This window comes from Schistocerca gregaria, chromosome 1 (assembly GCF_023897955.1).
Source record: "Schistocerca gregaria isolate iqSchGreg1 chromosome 1, iqSchGreg1.2, whole genome shotgun sequence".
Taxonomy (NCBI): Eukaryota; Metazoa; Arthropoda; class Insecta; order Orthoptera; family Acrididae; genus Schistocerca; species Schistocerca gregaria.
The window spans coordinates 134,925,058-134,944,567 of NC_064920.1; the positions used below are offsets into that span (position 1 = coordinate 134,925,058).

The 19,510-nt window shown below is 46.9% G+C and overlaps 3 non-coding genes across 3 annotated transcripts; all 3 read left to right on the forward strand.

Moving 5' to 3' along the window:
• Window positions 1-1,435: 1,435 nt before the first annotated feature.
• Window positions 1,436-1,508, forward strand: Trnar-ccu (transfer RNA arginine (anticodon CCU)). The gene has a single exon. It is a non-coding gene; the product is annotated as a tRNA-Arg (tRNA).
• Window positions 1,509-15,724: 14,216 nt separating this feature from the next.
• On the forward strand, window positions 15,725-15,797 carry Trnar-ccu (transfer RNA arginine (anticodon CCU)). The gene has a single exon. It is a non-coding gene; the product is annotated as a tRNA-Arg (tRNA).
• Window positions 15,798-16,299: 502 nt separating this feature from the next.
• Window positions 16,300-16,372, forward strand: Trnar-ccu (transfer RNA arginine (anticodon CCU)). Its single transcript has one exon. It is a non-coding gene; the product is annotated as a tRNA-Arg (tRNA).
• Window positions 16,373-19,510: the final 3,138 nt, after the last annotated feature.

The following is a 19,510-nucleotide window of genomic DNA, read 5'->3' on the forward strand; positions in this document are numbered from 1 at the left end:
GTTCTGGGTGCTGATATACTTTCTATGACGCATATTACTACCAACATGCTACAAATCCGTTGGGGTACAGCATGTTTCCCTTCTTCTGTTGGACTTGCTTCACCGTGAACGTCATGGAAAACGGTCTGGTCTCATCTTAGTCTTCCCATTTTGCCGATGGTGATTGTTTCAACGTGGTATAAGGTAATTTACCGTCTGATACCTACTGGTGATCGTCTTTTTCGTATTGGCCTTCGTCCGACTGATCAGTGTGAGGAATGTCATCAAACTGACACCTTACTTCACAGGCTAGTTGCTTGCGGACGGGATCATTGGCTCTGGGTCCGCCGTCAATTAGCTTTTCTTACTAGAGGGCCTGAAACCGCATTCCCAGACGACATCTTCTTACATCCGGACATCTCTTATTTTCCTCAGACGAAAACGAACACGATTGTCTGGCTCTTGGGTTACTATGTCCATTACGTCATTGAAGGCGGTAATGACCCAGATCCCCGCGTTTTTCACCATTATTTGTCAACTGCGCATTGGAAATGGCAGCGGTTACCACAATACCGAACGCTTTTTGCGAATATGCTTTTTCTTGTGTTTAACCGTCAAGGTGTTGGTTAAGTTCCCCTGTGATTCCTGTTTCTTCCCTGAGCTTGAGTCCCCTCCCTTGTTGTATTTTTTTTTTTTTTGCATGTATATATATACACCCAAAATTCATACGGGTTGGGTAACGGGTTGGTCTTCCCCCTCAGAAGAAATGTTTTATTTGTGTTTCACCTAATTTGTTGATTTTCTTTTTGCAGCTAATAATAAATGATGTTTTGACTATGGTTGTCTGAATTCTCGTGAAATATACCAAGTCAATCTGATAATAAATAAAAAAAAAATGGATAAGGCATCGGTCTCCTAAACCGGGGATTGTGGGTTCGAGTCCCACCAGAGGTATACGTTTTACTCACTGGGGCAAAATCACTCTCACCACATACAGATGTAATAGTTCAGAAAGTTGGCCTTCCTGAGTGTTTACAGGTATCCCAGATATCACGAAGATATGAAAATATGCGCTTACTGACAAGCTGAAACGAAACTACGGCCATTATCAATCGAATTCTTAGCTGCGAAAATGTTTCGAAGCGCGATGGCGCTGCGAAAGGAAACGCTATTTTAAAATTACTTGTTGGTAAACAGTATGACACATATGAATAGTCAGTCAACTGTCTTGTGTCCAGGACTTGGAGATCAGAAACGCTACAGCCTAAGGCGGCAGGTATAAGAATTGCCAGCAGAAAGTAGGTGCATGGACTTCGATACATCTGAGTATGTACATGAACACAAGAAAGGCTCATGCGACGTCCTGACTCTCTGCAGACGTAGGGGAGCGCACCAGGAAGGGTAAACTTCGCAAGTGTTCATTTTAGCAAGCACACCGCCAACACCGCTCCAGCCAGCCTCTGTGGCCTAATGGATAAGGCATCGGTCTCCTAAACCGGGGATTGTGGGTTCGAGTCCCACCAGAGGTATACGTTTTACTCACTGGGGCAAAATCACTCTCACCACATACAGATGCAATAGTTCAGAAAGTTGGCCTTCCTGAGTGTTTACAGGTATCCCAGATATCACGAAGATATGAAAATATGCACTTACTGACAAGCTGAAACGAAACTATGGCCATTATCAATCGAATTGTTAGCTGCGAAAATGTTTCGAAGCCCGATGGCGCTGCGAAAGGAAACGCTATTATAAAATTACTTGTTGGTAAATAGTATGACACATATGAATAGTCAGTCAACTGTCTTGTGTGCAGGACTTGGAGTTCAGAAACGCTACAGCCTAAGACGGCAGGTATAAGAATTGCCAGCAGAAAGTAGGTGCATGGACTTCGATACATCTGAGTATGTACATGAACACAAGAAAGGCTCATGCGACGTCCTGTCTCTCTGCAGACGTAGGGGAGCGCACAAGGAAGGGTACACTTCGCTTGTGTTCATTTTAGCAAGCACACTGCCAACACCGCTCCAGCCAGCCTCTGTGGCCTACTGGAACAGTCGGCCTTTGGCTGTGGAGCGGTGCTGTACGTCCCGGCCGCTCCGTGTCGCGTTTCCGGGTGTGTTGTTGTTTACCGCGCCGGCGCGCTAGTGTTACGTATTGCCGTCACGTTCCTGACACACGATGGCTCTTTCGTATCGGAAAGCCACGATCAAGCTGCAGTTCGACACTACGTACTCTAGACCCAAGGCCCACGAAGTAGAGCGTTTTTTACGCGATGTGGTACATGTTGATCCTAACGAGCTGATCGGTATTCACTTATCTATTGTCTCCAGCGTCGTATATCTTAAGTTCACTGACGACGAAGCATGTGACAAACTTCTCAGACGCTCGACTGCAGGTTATCGGTTCTGCCACTCAGACGGAAACGTGGGTGTGGTGACGCTTGAACGTGCTGGATTGGGAATCCAAAATGTGCGCGTATTTGAGCTCCCTTTTGAAGTTCCAGCGGATTTGGTTACCCTTGCTCTTCGACCCTATGGAACAGTTCTCGGCCACACGGCCGAAAAATGGATGACCTTCGACTCCTACCCTGTCCTTAACGGGGTGCGACAAGTCCGTATTGACCTGCATCGCCATATTCCTTCGTATCTCACGATCGCTGGTTGCAGGGCAATAATTATTTACGACGGTCAGCCGAGAACCTGCTCCGGTTGTGGCCAGACGGGACACATGCGTACCGAATGCCTGCAACGCCGTCTCATGCAGACACCCTCGACCGACCAGATTCGTCCGTCGACACCGACCTCTCTGCCGATTACGTATGTTGCGGCGGCGAGACGGGAGACGCCAGCTGTATATGACGACCCCACTGTATTGGTGCGAGCTTTGGAGGACCCTGCAGTAGCTTCCACGGAGCACCAAGCGTCTTTCAGTGCTGATGCTACTGATGTCCTTTCGTCGGACCCCGGCGCACCGTCACAACGGCTCGCCGACGGTGCGATGGAAGTTGAAGCACAGGATGAAGCGTCCTCCCCTTGCCCTACGTCGGAAACAGAGGCGCGGCAGCGTAAGCAGAAATCACCCAAGCGTCATAAGGAGCGGCGCAAGACAACCGACGACGTAGAACAGCCCGAGGCGACACCGCTGGATGACGAGGTGCCTCAACCGCTCCACCGCGCTGACACAGGCGACCCTCCCGTCTCACACGGTTCGACGTCTTCTCTCACTACCGCTGGGTCTGGACCACATGGGGATGCGGGAGATCACCGCAGCTCCGACACCAGGGATGCACCCTTGCCTCCGTCTGTCTCTCGAGATCCAGTGGTGTCAACGTCCCTGGGCGACTGGGCGCAGGAGATGGAGTTGCAGGATGCGTTTCAGGACCAAGACGATGCACCGATGCCGATGGCAGCGTCTACGCGGCCGGCGACAGACGCCTAGGGCGGCATGAGCACCTCTCGTCGCTGCCTAGCACTTCGCAAGACCGGCGCTCCACGTCACGACTACTGCCCTACTGTCATACCATGGTCACCTCCCCAGACTTGATGGACCAGGCATACCGCCTCGCCACGATCAACGTCAATGGCATTACATCTGATGTCAAGACCCGTATGCTGAAGGATACGTTACGCGCTGCGGATCTGGACGTTGTTTTCCTTCAAGAAGTCCGATCAGGACTCTGTCTCGATGCCTACAGATATGACGCCTACACTATGCCTGCAGATGTGGGCGGCGGAGGTAGGGCGATTCTACTGCTGGAAGGGATAATGGCCACTGATGTCTCCTATTTACCGTCGGCCCGGGGGGTCGCACTCACGTTTGGTACAGTACGTCTGGTGAACTTATATGCTCCTTCAGGCACCGGCAAAAGGAGAGAACGGCGCACCTTTCTTGCCGAAGATATAGCCCCGCTCTTCCAGGGCAATACCGACCACTTGGTAGTAGGCGGCGATTTTAATTGTGTGCTCCGCCCATCCGACCAGGAGCCACACTATACCACCTGCCCGGCACTCCAGGCACTTGTACAGGACTTGGCCTTGTTGGACACCTGGATCATCCAACACGGCGACCGTCGAGCACACACCTACTTTACTAGTCACTCCGCGAGCCGTTTGGATCGAGTCTACGTCACCCGCGGCCTACGATCGGCCGTTGTCGACGCTGAGATGTGGCCGGCAGCGTTCACGGATCACCTCGCATATGTGTGTACTCTCACCCTTCCCCGCCAGCGCGTCCGCCGAAGTAGGGGTCCGTGGCGCCTCAATGTGGCCCTTCTTGATGAGATAAATTGCAGACGCGCAGTCGAGTCCACATGGAGCAATTGCCACCGGCGCTTACCCGCCTACCGTTCTGTACTTCAATGGTGGTTACGGTGTGCAAAACCCGCACTGTGCCGAACATTAGTCAGCTATGGACGCGACCGAGCGCGCTGGTATACTGCGACTACTGATTTTTACTATACTGCGCTCCGCGAACTGGCTGTACAACCGGCTTCGCCAGAGCGACAATCAGCAGTACAACGCGTCAAGGCACAATTGCTTCGTATCAACGCCGTACGTCTTGCGGGTGTGCGGGTGCGAGCGAGGACGACTGATGATGTTCGTGGTGAACGACCTTCCCTCCACCATATCATTCAAGAACGCCGAAGACGCAAGAGGCAGCTCATTACCGAGGTTGAGACGGAGGATGGGCGACGCGTTGACGCACAAATGGATATCGTCCGAGCGTTCACACAGTCATATAAACTTCTTTACGAGAGGGAGTCCCACATGAATGTAGGGGTCAGGGAAGTACTATCTGACCCACCAGTCTCTCGGAACCTACAAGATGATGCTACGCTCTTGTCGGCGGTGACTTTGGAAGAACTGCGAGAGGCTCTGTTGCGTGGCTCTCCCAACAAAACGCCTGGCCCTGACGGCCTCCCTCTTGAATTTTACAAGCGGTTCTTTGATCTCATGGGCCCAATGTGGGTCAGGATGTACAGTGAACTCCTGGACGCCGATTTTCAGGTACCATCTGACTTTACTGAGGGTCTCTTGATCCCTGTGCCCAAACCCGGCGGAGGCCGTCGCCCTCTTGATTTTCGCCCGTTGACAATGCTAAACACTGACTATAAGCTGTTGACACGCATGCTCCGTGAGAGGCTCAAACCTACGGTAATGGCGGCCATTCACACTGATCAAACCTGCCTCGGGGGCGACACTAATGTGTTTACGACTTTAAGCACCTATAGAGACGTGGTGGCGCTCATGCAAACTTGCCGCCTCCAAGGCGCTCTTGTTGCGCTGGACTTCGACCATGCTTTCGACCGCGTTAACCATGGTTTCCTGCGTGCTGTTATGGAACACATCGGTGTCCCGCGTCTGACGACGTCTGTTGTGCTTCGATTGATCCATGGGGCTGTCACGAGGATTATGATCAACGGCTGTCGGTCCGCCCCCGTCCGTGTCAACAGGTCCGTCCGGCAGGGTTGTCCTCTTTCTGCCATGCTCTTCGCTGTTGCCCTCGAACCAGCTCTTCACGGACTACGGCGACGCTTAGAAGGACTTACCCTCCGTTCCGTAACCTTTCGATGTGGTGCAAACGCCGACGATGTGATGTTCTTAGCACGGTCTGGTGACGAAATACACACGGCGTTTTCCTGGCTCCACCAGTATGGGGCGGTGGCAGGCAGTGTGCTCAACCTTCGGAAATCACGCTACATGGAGGTAGGACGAGGAATGCCTGCAGGTCTGGCCGTACCTCTGACAAAGGTCCCGATGCTCAAGTGTTTAGGGATATCACTCCATCGACAAATACAACGCACGGCGGCCTTTACGTATCGTATGGTCTTACGACGACTCCGTTTAGAGGCTCGTCTCAATAAATTCAGATCATTGAACATTTTGCAACGCGCCCAATACGTCAATGTGTACATGGCTTCTCACCTTAACCACTACGCCCATGTACTGCCGATAACGGACACGATGGCTTCCAGGATACAGGCAGTGTTTGGACACGTGGTGAACGATGGTGCTGTTTTCAAGATCCGTTTTGTTACGCTTACTTTACCCTTCGACAAAGGCGGTGTTGGACTCACTCACGTCGAGCACAGAGCGCTGGCACTGTATCTCTGTTCCATGAGGCGACTCTGGCTTTCACCAACAGCCAGTCTCCCCGGCCTACTGATTGAAGAAGTGGCCCCACGTACGCTGTACCCACCGGTACCAGTTGGACATTTATCGCCCTCGCTGTCACATATTAGAACGTTTTTCGTAGAGCATAGCTATGTGTTGCGGGTTATATCGGAGACACGGAATCCGACAGCGAAGACTTATTATAGTGCTCTCCAGCACTGGACTCCTACGGTCGACTGGCCACGGGTATGGCGAGCCATCCACGCGCCGTTCCTGTCTACTTTCGTGCTGTCGACGTGGTATGTGGTCGTTAACGAGAAACTTCCAACCCGACAACGGCTGCATGCCATTCACCTAATTGACGACCCTGTGTGCCCCCGTTGCACGACGTTAGACACGGACGAACATAGACTGAACTGTGGCCCCGCGCGTGAGTGCTGGAAACTGATCCGCCAGATCCTGGCTTTCCTGCTCCGCCGCCCCTACGTTTCGATTTTACCCCAAGAACTCTTTCATCCCGACGCTGTCTATTTCCCTATGACCCGGATGAATGCGGTTAATTGGGTACGAGGAATGGCGATACACTACATATACCGCGATGGAGACAAAGACGTCCTCGATTTATGGTACTATATGATCGACGAGTTTCTTGTCTTAACGAACAGACAGGATTACCGGAACCTTTTGCGAACTATTTGGGTTCGTCATTCATGGACCCACCACCCAGCTGGGGTGTGCCGGGTGTGAGAAGACATTAACTTGTAGATGTGATCTTTCCACGATTCCCCTATGGTAACAGAAACAGTCTCTGACTGTGTGCAGCGGCCCCGGGCGCTCCAACGATTGGTGGCTGGTGATGTCCAATGTAATGACGACCGCCCGTTCCTGGCCGCCCGCCTAGCAATGTGACCGCGGCGAGCAAGATGGCCCTTTTTAGTTCACTTTATTGGCAACTTTTTGCGCATGGCTGCCTTGTTTTTTTATGCATTCTCAAAAAAAAAAGTGGTTAGCGCGCGGGAATGCGCTACGAAAGATCAAGGGTTCGTGCATGGGTGGAGGCAAAATGTTTTCTTCCTCTTTGTATATGCAATAAAAAAAAATAAAAAAATATAAAAAAAAGATAAAAAAGAGAAAGAAAAAAAGAAAAAAAAAGAAATCGATATTGTAAGTAGCCGTGTAAAACACGAATGACATGATCCGTTCGTTTTCGGTTTTCAATGCTATTAAGATTTTTTTAAATCTTTTGCAGGAAATATGTATACAAAACATCAGAATATGCAATATTTTTCGTTTTTTGACTACCGTGTGAAAAGAGTATGGACAGGTTTTCTAAACTGCCAGTTCGTGGAAAGGCAATATACCAGGGATCATGCGAAATATTTGTCTAATTATTTGAATGGCCTACTATCGTACTGTTTTATATATACTTCATGTTTAAAAATAATGGTCTATTTGTTAATAGCACAGAATACAGTTTTAGTTTTAGTTTTTGGGATACCATATGTTAAAAGTGTGTGAAAGGCTACAAACAGTGGTAAAATATTCTGATAGTAAATTAGTTCCAAAGTATTTGAGTATGCAGCATTGAGCACTACTGCACAAAAAAAAAAAAAAAATGGATAAGGCATAGGTCTCCTAGACCGGGGATTGTGGGGTCGAGTCCCACCAGAGGTACACGTTTTACTCACTGGGGCAAAATCACTCTCACCACATACAGATGTAATAGTTGAGAAAGTTGGCCTTCCTGAGTGTTTACAGGTGTCCCAGATATCACGAAGATATGAAAATATGCACTTACTGACAAGCTGAAACGAAACTATGGCCATTATCAATCGAATTGTTAGCTCCGAAAGGAAACGCTATTTTAAAATTACTTGTTGGTTAACAGTATGACACATATGAATAGTCAGTCAACTGTCTTGTGTGCAGGACTTGGAGTTCAGATACGCTACAGCCTAAGGCGGCAGGTATAAGAATTGCCAGCAGAAAGTAGGTGCAATTGACTTCGATACATCTGAGAATGTACATGAACACAAGGAAGGCTCATGCGACGTCCTGACTCTCTGCACTCGTAGGGGAGCGCACAAGGAAGGGTACACTTCGCAAGTGTTCAGTTTAGCAAGCACACCGCCAACACCGCTCCAGCCAGCCTCTGTGGCCTAATGGACACATTCTGGCTCTAGCTGCTGACGCGTACGGGCGAGCCTCCGGTTGCTGCGTGTAGTCAGTGTTTCGCCAGTGTTTACCTTTGCGTTTCGGTGTTTTTGAGTTTTGTGATTTTCTTCGTGTGTAACTTGTGATTCTTCTGCCTCCTGTGTTCTGTTTTTGTGTTTTCTACCGACGATTATTTGTCGTTTGTGGAGTTTTCGGTAATTACCGGAATCTCCCCTTGATTACTGCATACCATGGCTATAACTGTGAGGAAGAATACGCTGGTTTTTGCCTTCGCTAAGGAAACACGACGTGTTCAGCCGACTGCTCTGGAAATTCATGATTGGCTTGATCAGGTAGTTGGCATAAATTCTGATATGGTGCATACCACTCAGCTAGTTACTACAACTACTGTGTTTTGGTAAAGTTTTTGGATCCCGTTTCGGTCAATAAAATTATTGGAAAATTCGGGTATCATGTCGAATTTTTGCATAGAGACGGCACTACAAGTAAAGTGGCTATCAGGAGAGCTGATGCTCTTTATAGATCTGTGCGGGTGTTAAATTTACCTATCGAGATAGATAATGAGAAAATCAAGGTTGCCCTGTCTCAATATGGTGAGGTAAAGGATATAGTTAACGAACGTTGGTCGAAGCAATTTAAAATTCAGAGCTTCAATGGTATTCGTTCGGTAGAGATGGAAGTAAAGACGAATATCCCATCTCATATAACTGTTGAGGGGCATAAAGCACACGTGATTTATACTGGTCAAACCCCTACGTGCCATATATGCAATGAATCGGGTCATTTAAGGCAGGACTGTCCCCGTCGTGTCTTTGTACTAAAAACTAATTTAGTCCAACGCCGCAAGATGACCTTGAGCGAAGTTTTGGCAACCGATAACACGGCCAAACAGGGTGAGGGTTCGGATCCTGTACTTAGTACTGGAACTATTGCTGTTGATGGCAGTGATTTTCCACCCCTGGTAACACGCTTCAATTGTGATTCCTCTGCCCGTGAGTTAGACGTACTAACCAAGAAACGACCACTTGAACATACAGATGATCATTCTGATGATGACACCTCCCGACAATCTCCTGCTGTACGTAAACAGAAAGCTGACGATGAAAATCTGCATGTGCCCCAAGACGGAATGCAAGTGGATTTAATTGCAGTTTCTGATACATCTCGATCACTGCCAGAAAATACAACGGCAGCTGCCGACAGCGAGAAAGTAGAAGTCCCCCAAGCAGTGACAACTTGACCAGCTGTAAACAGCGATAATCAGCTGTTTACCGACGGGAAGTTAGCGGAAGCGGTAGAACAACAACACCGCGACACCGCAACAGCACAGAAACCGGCACCAGAGTGTAAACAAGAGAAAGTGTTTACTCCTGACCCGGAAAATAAGCAAACACCGTCGCAAGCATCACAACAAACGAAGGTAGCATGTAAACAGCAGGCAGTGTTTACAAACCAGGTCTCTCTAGACACTGCTGCTGAAGCGGCCGCGTCGAGTGTTGCCACAACAAAATCAGGTCAGGGTTTTCAGGGCGTCCACCGCCGTACTCTAAAACCACAACCGAATCTTACTGTTTCTCGCACCCAAGCCAAACAAAAAGCGGACAAGTCGGACGTAAAATCACAGAAAAATATACGATATGAAATTGTCAGAGAAGGTGCTCCAGATGAGCCTCCTGACACGCTCAATGTCGAACAGCCCCTCAGTACTAAGGTGCGGGATGACAATGGCAGACAAACTAACGTTTAGCGACCGTGTTAGTAGGACTGCTACCAAGTTCTGAATGACTGTAGTTCTAAACCGGATTTCAGCGCACCAAAAGTACAACAGTTTTTTTGACCAACTTTGTCGGTGGCCAATAGCAAGTTAGAGATGCAAGCATACTCTATCACAACGATCAATATAAATAAAATTCGAACCTCATTAAAGCTAGCTGCTCTCAAGGAATTTTTGTATGACTCTGGAACCGATATCGCTTTGCTACAGGAGGTTGTAACGACGGAATTTGTAATACCAGGATACACCGCAATTGTTAATGTATCTTGTGAAACACATACAGGAACAGCGGTTCTGCTCAGAGAAGGGATTCCCGTATCTCAAGTGGAGCGGTTGGAATCTGGAAGGGCCATTAGTATTAACGTTTTAGGTACCACATTGATTAACTTATACGCGCCCTCAGGAAATAGTAATAGACAGGACAGGGCAGCATTTTATAAAGAGGAACTTATATATTTATTACGTCGAAACAAAACCGGTTTTATAATGGGCGGTGATTTTAACTGTGTGTTAAATCGTAAAGATGAACCACCACATTTTAACGGTTCTTTGGAACTTAAACGCCTAGTAACCGACCTAAAACTTAAGGACGCATGGGAACTAAAATATCCAACGAAGGTTGAATATACGTAAATAACACAGACTTCGCGCAGTAGAATAGACAGAATCTATGTTTCCCAAAACTTGGAAACATGTCTACTGAATTCAGAAATCGTACCTGTATATTTTAGTGACCACTGCAGTATGAAGGCGTGCATTAATTTAGCTCCACAGCCGATTCAGATTTTTAGGAACCAGTGGCATCTAAATGTCTCTCTTAAAAGAGCAAGATTTGGCAGACGCGGTATCGGATGCGTGGACCTTATGTCTGCGATCGATCGAGAGGCACCCCACAGTATTAGACTGGTGGTTTAAGGTTGCAAAGCCGAGACTGAGAAAAGTGTGTACCAGATACAGCAGAGAAAGAGCGTGGGAGTTAAAAAACAGTATGGAATTTTATTACAGTTTGTTGCGAGACCTCTATGAACAGGCAAACGTGTCAACCATTAGATTACAAGACATCAGACACACCAAAGCGAAATTACTCGCCATTAAAAGACAACAGATGGAAGGTTTAAAACTGAAGTCAAAGGCGAAGTCGGTGGTAGATGATGAAACAACATCCTTATATCATCTGCTTCGGCATGCACAGAATAGGCGACGCACTGTTGTTAGTGAACTTAAAACCCCCAATGGCACAACACTGACGTCTCAGAAGGAGATTCTAAATGCAGTATACCAGTACTACTATGCATTATATTCCTCCAGCCCACCTCACGAGGGGTCTCTGCAAGAGTTTCTCAGTGTTTTATCCCCACAGTTGACAAGTTCTGACAACGACGAAATCCTTTCTGAAGTCAGTAACGAAGAGGTTCGTGAGACAATAACCAAGTCCCCGGTGAATAAATCTGCTGGACCCGACGGACTCCCTGTAGAATTTTACAGAAAGTTCTGGTTTTTAATTGGTGACACGTTTACATGCATTGTCAATGAGATTTTTAACGAGCAGACGATACCTGCAGATTTTAAAGACAACAAAATTGTACTTTTACCGAAAAACAAAGGGACGAAAAGTTTAAACAATTACCGCCCTATTTCACTTTTAAACTCTGACTACAAAATAGTATGCAGGATTTTAAAAAAGAGACTTTCCCCTCTGACCGACAAATTAATTAGTCAACATCAGTCATGTGCAGCAAATAGAAGTATTTTTAATACGATTTCTGAATATAGAGACATCATCGCCTTAGCATCGGTTTCCAATATCAAATGTGCTTTACTTTTTATAGATTTTAATAAGGCTTTCGACTCGGTGAATCACCGCTTCCTATTTGAGGTACTGACAAAAATGGGACTCGTCCACAAAACAGTTAATGTTATAAAAAACGTTGCTACTGGTCTGAACGCTAAATTAGCTGTCAACGGTCAGCTGACGCGGCAAATTCAAATAAACCGCGGCATCCCACAGGGAAGTCCATTATCTATATTTTTGTTTGTTGTGTCGTTAGAGCCCTTTTTAAGAAGTGTTCATGAAAGGTTAAAGGGCATAACTATAACTGGCAGGAAAACTGTAGTGAGAGCCTATGCTGACAATGTTGGTGTCGTCATAAGAGGGCAAGATGATGTAATTCGACTAGGGGCCATTCTTCAAAACTACTGCCACGCATCGGGTGCGACAACAAACGAAAATAAAAGTACAATCCTGGGAATGCGGGGTCTTGAACGGATACAAATCGATTGGGCGAAGTCAGTTACCACCCATAAAACCCTGGGGACAATCCTGACGGCATGTCCAATGAGGATGACAGCCCTCAATTGGAAAGAGGTTTTAACGAAGATTCAAGGGGGACTTATTGAGAACTCACAACGACTTATGAACCAGGTTCAGAGGGTCAGGTTCATTAACTTATGCATTTTCTCAAAGGCATTCTATATGGCACAAGTTTTTCCCTTGTCGAAGTTGATAGCTCAGAAAATAATGTCGAGGGTTGCAAATTTCTTATGGAAGGGGGAAATCTTCAGGGTTAACCTAAGAACTGCGACTTTACATCCTAGAAATGGAGGCCTCGGACTGGTGGACATACGCAATAAAGCATCTGCGCTTTTCATAAAAAGGTCTTTAAACATATTTCACGCCAACCCCGGCAGTATTACTACACAATTGTTTAAATGTGTCCAACCAGAAAGCCTTCAACCACCGGCAGACGTACAAAAATTTAACCCCCGCCTGCGATACGTTAGGATCTTGTACACAGAATTGAGCTATGTTAACGAGCAACTCTGAACTTCACTGCACATTACAGCCAGAGATATCATGAGATAAAGACAACAATATGAAGGACAAAATAAAATTGCCACGAAATATATGAGTCACAACTGGGATGCAATTTGGGAGAATATTAGTTTTAACGGGCTCAATTCACATGTGGTAACGGCATGGTACAAAGCCGTCAATAATATTGTCAGCACCAACGAGCGGCTTTATAAAATTGGGAAAGCTGAAACCCCCTTATGTCAGAAATGTAAACTAGTTGACACTGTGATTCATAGATTTACGTGTTCTGGAAATCTCAACAATTGGCATTGGCTCAGGAAAAGTCTTGCACCACTGCAACGAACGTCACCCAATTCCATTACTCCTATGGTGCTTTTCAGACCTGAAACTAAGTATTACCCGAAAACCAAAAATAATGCATTACACTGGTTAATGGGACAGTTTGTCCATTACATTTTCAATAAAATAGGTGGTGACGACGAAACGGAATTCAAGCTTTTTATGCAAATGGAGTACAGCAACATTCAGCAATATGCAGACCACAGGAAAATGTATGGAAACATGTTGATCATTTTATTCGAACGAATAGGTGTTGGTTAAAGCGCACAGTCTAACACTAAATGTACTATTTTAGGGGTAATGAAGAAGTGAAGTATAAATCTACGTTCAAGATGAAGGAAATGCCTCTTCTTTTATCCATTTATGTTACGTCTGCAACCCAATAAGTGTCTCATAAATGCTCGATGTATATTGCAATATAATCACATGTTTCCTACTCGAATGCCTGTTGACTGAAAACTCGAATGACGGCTTTGCAATGAGATCTCCCCCCTAGACGTCGTACAACCAGTGCTCCTTACCACAATAAAGAGAGCAGGCGAAAAATATACACGACTATACCCGCTTTTCTATAACAATTAAAATGCACTGAAGGAGCCATTCGGTGGGAGTGATGGTGGGGGCATCGTGGCCAGGCCTCGAGTTCTTTGACCCCTGCCCTCGTTGTCCCCGTCATGCGCCTCCTGATATGCATCTTTATAAAAAAACAATAAAAAGCGGTCCAAGGCGCCAGACTAAAGGAAAAGTGGCAAAAAAAAAAATCCCATCCTCGTCGAAGAATTTTACGCAAAGCACCCATTTCGTAACACGCCTTCTACATGCGAAACGCCAAAATAAAAAAAAATGGATAAGGCATCGGACTTCGGATATGAAGATTACAGGTTCGAATGCTGTCACGCTCTTGTTTTCCCAGTTCTGAAAAAGAAACATACCGTTTTAATGTAGGAATTGAGCAGTACGAAACCGTCTGAATGTTGCTGTTGACCATTTTCTGCTTGGAGATGCTCTTGAGCTTGAAACACACACAACAAGACCGGTGTTAACTAGCGAAATGGTCGGCAGAGTGCCAATCAATAAAAAAAAAAAAGTGGTTGAGCACTGGTCTAGTAAACCAGGGGTCGTGAGTTCCATCCTCAGAGGATGAAGACGAGTTTTGGAAATCAGTTGCACCTCGTGGCTGTATAGCAAACAGTATCTGTGATGACGAACAATTAGCGACAGGCGTTTTATTAAGAATTACTCTCAGATGTGTTTAAGGCGAATGGCGCAAATAAAGCATTTGCCAAAGCGGTACAGCGTAAGGTGGGACGAGGCAGTCTGAATTACATTTTATAGATGTATTTCTCACATGTCTCAGAGCCTCTCGCGGTCGTCGTCGTCGTCGTTGTCGTCGTCGTCGTCGACGCCGCCGCTTCTGCAGAAGTAGCAAATGGCCATGGTAGCAAATGCGGCGAGGGACGCCCTGCATTCGATTCCGAATGCACAAAGTGTGTGGTGTTGTTTCCCAGTCTATATTTGGTCGGTCTCGTAAGAGGTTGAATGTAACGAATGGGTGGGAAAGAGCAAGGGGCAGCGGCTGTGTAGAACGAAAACACAATTCCTCATGGGTGTGAGCTTTACGAGACGAGTCGTATACAAGTTATACTTGGTCGTCAGTGACCGTGTGTCCTATTGGGTAAGGCGTCGGGCTTCGGATCTGAAGATTACCGGTTCGAATGCTGTCACGCTCGTTTTTTTTTCAGTTCTGAAAAAGAAACATACCGTTTTAATGTAGCAATTGAGCCGTACGAAACCGTCTGAATGTTGCTGTTGACCATTTTCTGCTTGGAGATGCTCTTGAGCTTGAAACACACACAGCAAGACCGGTGTTAACTAGCGAAATGGTCGGCAGAGTGCCGTCACCGCGAGTTTTTACTGGCTCTTGCACATCTAATAACAAATTAAGTAATTTAAGATAAGGAAAAAAAAATGGATAAGGCATCGGTCTCCTAAACCAGGGATTGTGGGTTCGAGTCCCACCAGAGGTACACGTTTTACTCACTGGGGCAAAATCACTCTCACCACGTACAGATGTAATAGTTGAGAAAGTTGGCCTTCCTGAGTGTTTACAGGTATCCCAGATATCACGAAGATACGAAAATATGCACTTACTGACAAGCTGAAACGAAACTATGGCCATTATCAATCGAATTGTTAGCTGCGAAAATGTTTCGAAGCACGATGGCGCTGCGAAAGGAAACGCTATTTTAAAATTACTAGTTGGTAAACAGTATGACACATATGAATAGTCAGTCAACTGTCTTGTGTGCAGGACTTGGAGTTCAGAAACGCTACAGCCTAAGACGGCAGGTATAAGAATTGCCAGCAGAAAGTAGGTGCATGGACTTCGATACATCTGAGTATGTACATGAACACAAGAAAGGCACATGCGACGTCCTGACTCTCTGCAGACGTAGGGGAGCGCACAAGGAAGGGTACACTTCGCAAGTGTTCATTTTAGCAAGCACACCGCCAACACCGCTCCAGCCAGCCTCTGTGGCCTAATGGATAAGGCATCGGTCTCCTAAACCGGGGATTGTGGGTTCGAGTCCCACCAGAGGTACACGTTTTACTCACTGGGCCAAAACCACTCTCACCACATACAGATGTAATAGTTGAGAAAGTTGGCCTTCCTGAGTGTTTAAAGGTATCCCAGATATCACGAAGATATGAAAATATGCACTTACTGACAAGCGGAAACGAAACTATGGCCATTATCAATCGAATTGTTAGCTTCGAAAATGTTTCGAAGCGCGATGTCGCTGCGAAAGGAAACGCCATTTTAAATTTACTTGTTGGTAAACAGTATGACACATATGAATAGTCAGTCAACTGTCTTGTGTGCAGGACTTGGAGTTCAGGAACGCTACAGCCTTAGACGGCAGGTATAACAATTGGCAGCAGAAAGTAGGTGCATGTGCTTCGATACATCTGAGTATGTACATGAACACAAGAAAGGCTCATGCGATGTCCTGACTCTCTGCAGACGTAGGGGAGCGCACAAGGAAGGGTACACTTCGCAAGTGTTCATTTTAGCAAGCACACCGCCAACACCGCTCCAGCCAGCCTCTGTGGCCTAATGGATAAGGCATCGGTCTCCTAAACCGGGGATTGTGGGTTCGAGTCCCACCAGAGGTACACGTTTCACTCACTGGGGCAAAATCACTCTCACCACATACAGATGTAATAGTTGAGAAAGTTGGCCTTCCTGAGTGTTTACAGGTATCCCAGACATCACGAAGATATGAAAATATGCACTTACTGACAAGCTGAAACGAAACTATGTTCATTATCAATCGAATTGTTAGCTGCGAAAATGTTTCGAAGCGGGATGGCGCTGCGAAAGGAAACGCTATTTTAAAATTACTTGTTGGTAAACAGTATGACACATATGAATAGTCAGTCCACTGTCTTGTGTGCAGGACTTGGAAACGCTACAGCAGAAGACGGCAGGTATAAGAATTGCCAGCAGAAAGTAGGTGCATGGACTTCGATACATCTGAGTATGTACATGAACACAAGAAAGGCTCATGCGACGTCCAGTCGCGGCCGAGTCGCCGTAGCGGTCCGACGTGAGTTTTGTGTACGTGTTGCAGCCCTCGCCGCGCGCGTGCTCGCTGTTGTTTACAGCTTCTCAGTGTTTGTAAGTAACGATAAATCCGCCTTATAATGGAGGCTAGATACCGCAAGTGCAATCTTAAAGTTGAGTTCCCGTTCGGTTGTGAACGACCTAATGTACTCGATATTGACAACTGGCTTTTCGACCAATTAGGTTTGTGAGACGGTGATGTTAATGGTTCGCAGTATGATTTTCTAGCTAAGGCTCTGTACGTTGGTCTTAAAAATGACGAGGTGTGTCATGGGATTATGACAACAACGGAAGGGTCTTCTAATTTTCGTACCTCGAAAGGAGAAGTTTTGAAAGTGGGGATCAGTTTTGCTGGGTTAGGTTTGAGAACTGTCCGCGTCTTTAACTTACCTTTCGAAATGGAATTCGAGAACATCAAACGAACGCTTGAACCGTATGGCAAAGTCCTTCATATCTATGGCGAGAAGTGGCAGGGGAACAGGCACTTCAATGTCGACAATGGTGTCCGTAATGTCAAGATTGATTTGCATCGCCATATACCGTCCTTTGTAACTGTGCGTGGATTTAAGGCCCTCGTTGTTTACGATGGGCAACCACGTACTTGCGTTATTTGTGGGTCCCCTGATCATATAAAAGCAGGATGTCCACGCATTAAATCCCCTCGCCTCGAATTTCGACCTCTCCTTGGTGCGGGGGGCACCGAGACGGAAGACAAGTTGACGTACGCGCAGACGTTGGCAGACTTGCCTGCTTCGCAGCGGCCGACCACACTGGCTGCCGCGCCCGCAACCGGCCCGGCTGACACCGCTACAGCGGTGCAGCCTGCAGCCTCCGCTGCCGATAATAGTCAAAATATCGCCGATCCTCGCGATCGTCAGACTGATCACATACCAGACCCCACGCGTGCCAGCCAAGTGCGACTTGAAGGGGAGAAAACGCCGGCTCAGCACCAAAGTCGTCAGCAGTTGACGTCTATTGTTCCTACTCCCACGAAAACACCGACTGTGATACATGGTTCACCTTCCGGTAAGGTGAAAGGCGCCGCCATCGGCGTCGAAAACGTATCCGTCGGTGGCCCGACAACTGCTGGCAACGCCAGCTTCAAACAACCGGCCGTCAGATCTAAACGTGCTGCTCGAAAACAAAGTCAAGAGGAACTAGACGAGTTGGAAAGCAAGCTGTTGAGAACCCAGAAATACCTCAAGAAGAATTCCTCTGAAGTGTTGTTGCCCAACACAGAGGGGAACGGTACATCCAAGCCGCAAGAAGATGATGGTTCCAGGCATGTCGATGCCCGTACAGGTGAACCAATGGAAACGACGGCCCCCGATATACCTGCGACGACCACTTCGTGGTCTGAGAACGTGGAACGAGTCTAGCAGACTTAGGGATGACACAAGCGTAGAAGATTGCAACGATTAATGTCAATAGAATTGTCTCAGACGTTAAATGGAAGAGCTTGCGTGATTACTTGTACGCATCAGACGTCGACATAGCTATGTTACAAGAAGTTGTTTCCACTAAGGTAGAAGATATTCCCAGCTATGAAGCCATTGTGAACATAGGCGATGAATGTGGTACAGCTATCCTGTATAAAGCCGGCATTCAGTGTGAATTAGACACCTTACTCGAAACTGGGCGCGGGATCACGGCAAAAATAAACGGGTTGCTTTTAGTAAATATCTATGCCCCAACTGGGTCTGACGGTCGACGCGACAGGCGCGAATTTTACAGAGAGGACATAGTACGCCTCTTCACTAACGTGAGACATAATATACTTTTAGGCGGGGATTTTAATTGTGTGTTACGCCGCGAGGACCAGTGCCCAAATTTTAATTTTTGTGACGACTTAAAAGTTTTAACTGATGGTTTACGTCGGATAGATATCTGGACCTATCTTCGTCCACAGGCTCTGGCGTACGTGTGCCATAGTTCAGCAAGTCGATTAGACAGAATGTATGTCACCAAAGGACTACTGCACAATGTAATTGACTGTGAGATATGGCCGGTAAATTTTTCTGATCACTGTGCCTTCCATATAACAGTCAACTCTGCTAAGCAAACGACATTTTTGGGTCGTGGTGTATGGCAGCTCAATCTCTCTCTCCTCGACGACGTCGAACTGCGACAAGCTCTCACACGCACTTGGAACAAGTGTATGCGCAATCAAGCAAGATACGCAAGACGTGTAGTCTGGTGGACCGAATTCGTAAAGCCGCAATTCAAGAAATGTGTGGTCCAATATGCCCGGGACACAGCATACTGGAGGAAGCTCACATTAGAGTTTTATTTCTCCTGCTTGCGCGAGTTGTACGGTGATCCCGCACGGATCATCAGCCACAACCTTCAAATCAAACTCATTAAAGCCAAAATTACAACTCTGATGCGGCGGTCACTGGATGGTCCTAAAGTAAGAGCGCGGACTGGGACTGATATTATGCACGAAAGGCCTTCAATTTTCCACATTATCAGGGAAGCTAAACGTGGAAGGCAGAAGCTACTCCACAATCTTCGAGACGACCGAGGACGGGAGTACAACACGCAGAACGACATCAAAACTCATGTTGTCGCATACTATACGAACCTTTATGCAGAGCCGGAAACCGACTCATTAATGGAAGAAATTCTTTTATCTCCCATTGCAACGACAGTTACTACTGACGACAATGTTGACCTTCTGGAAAATG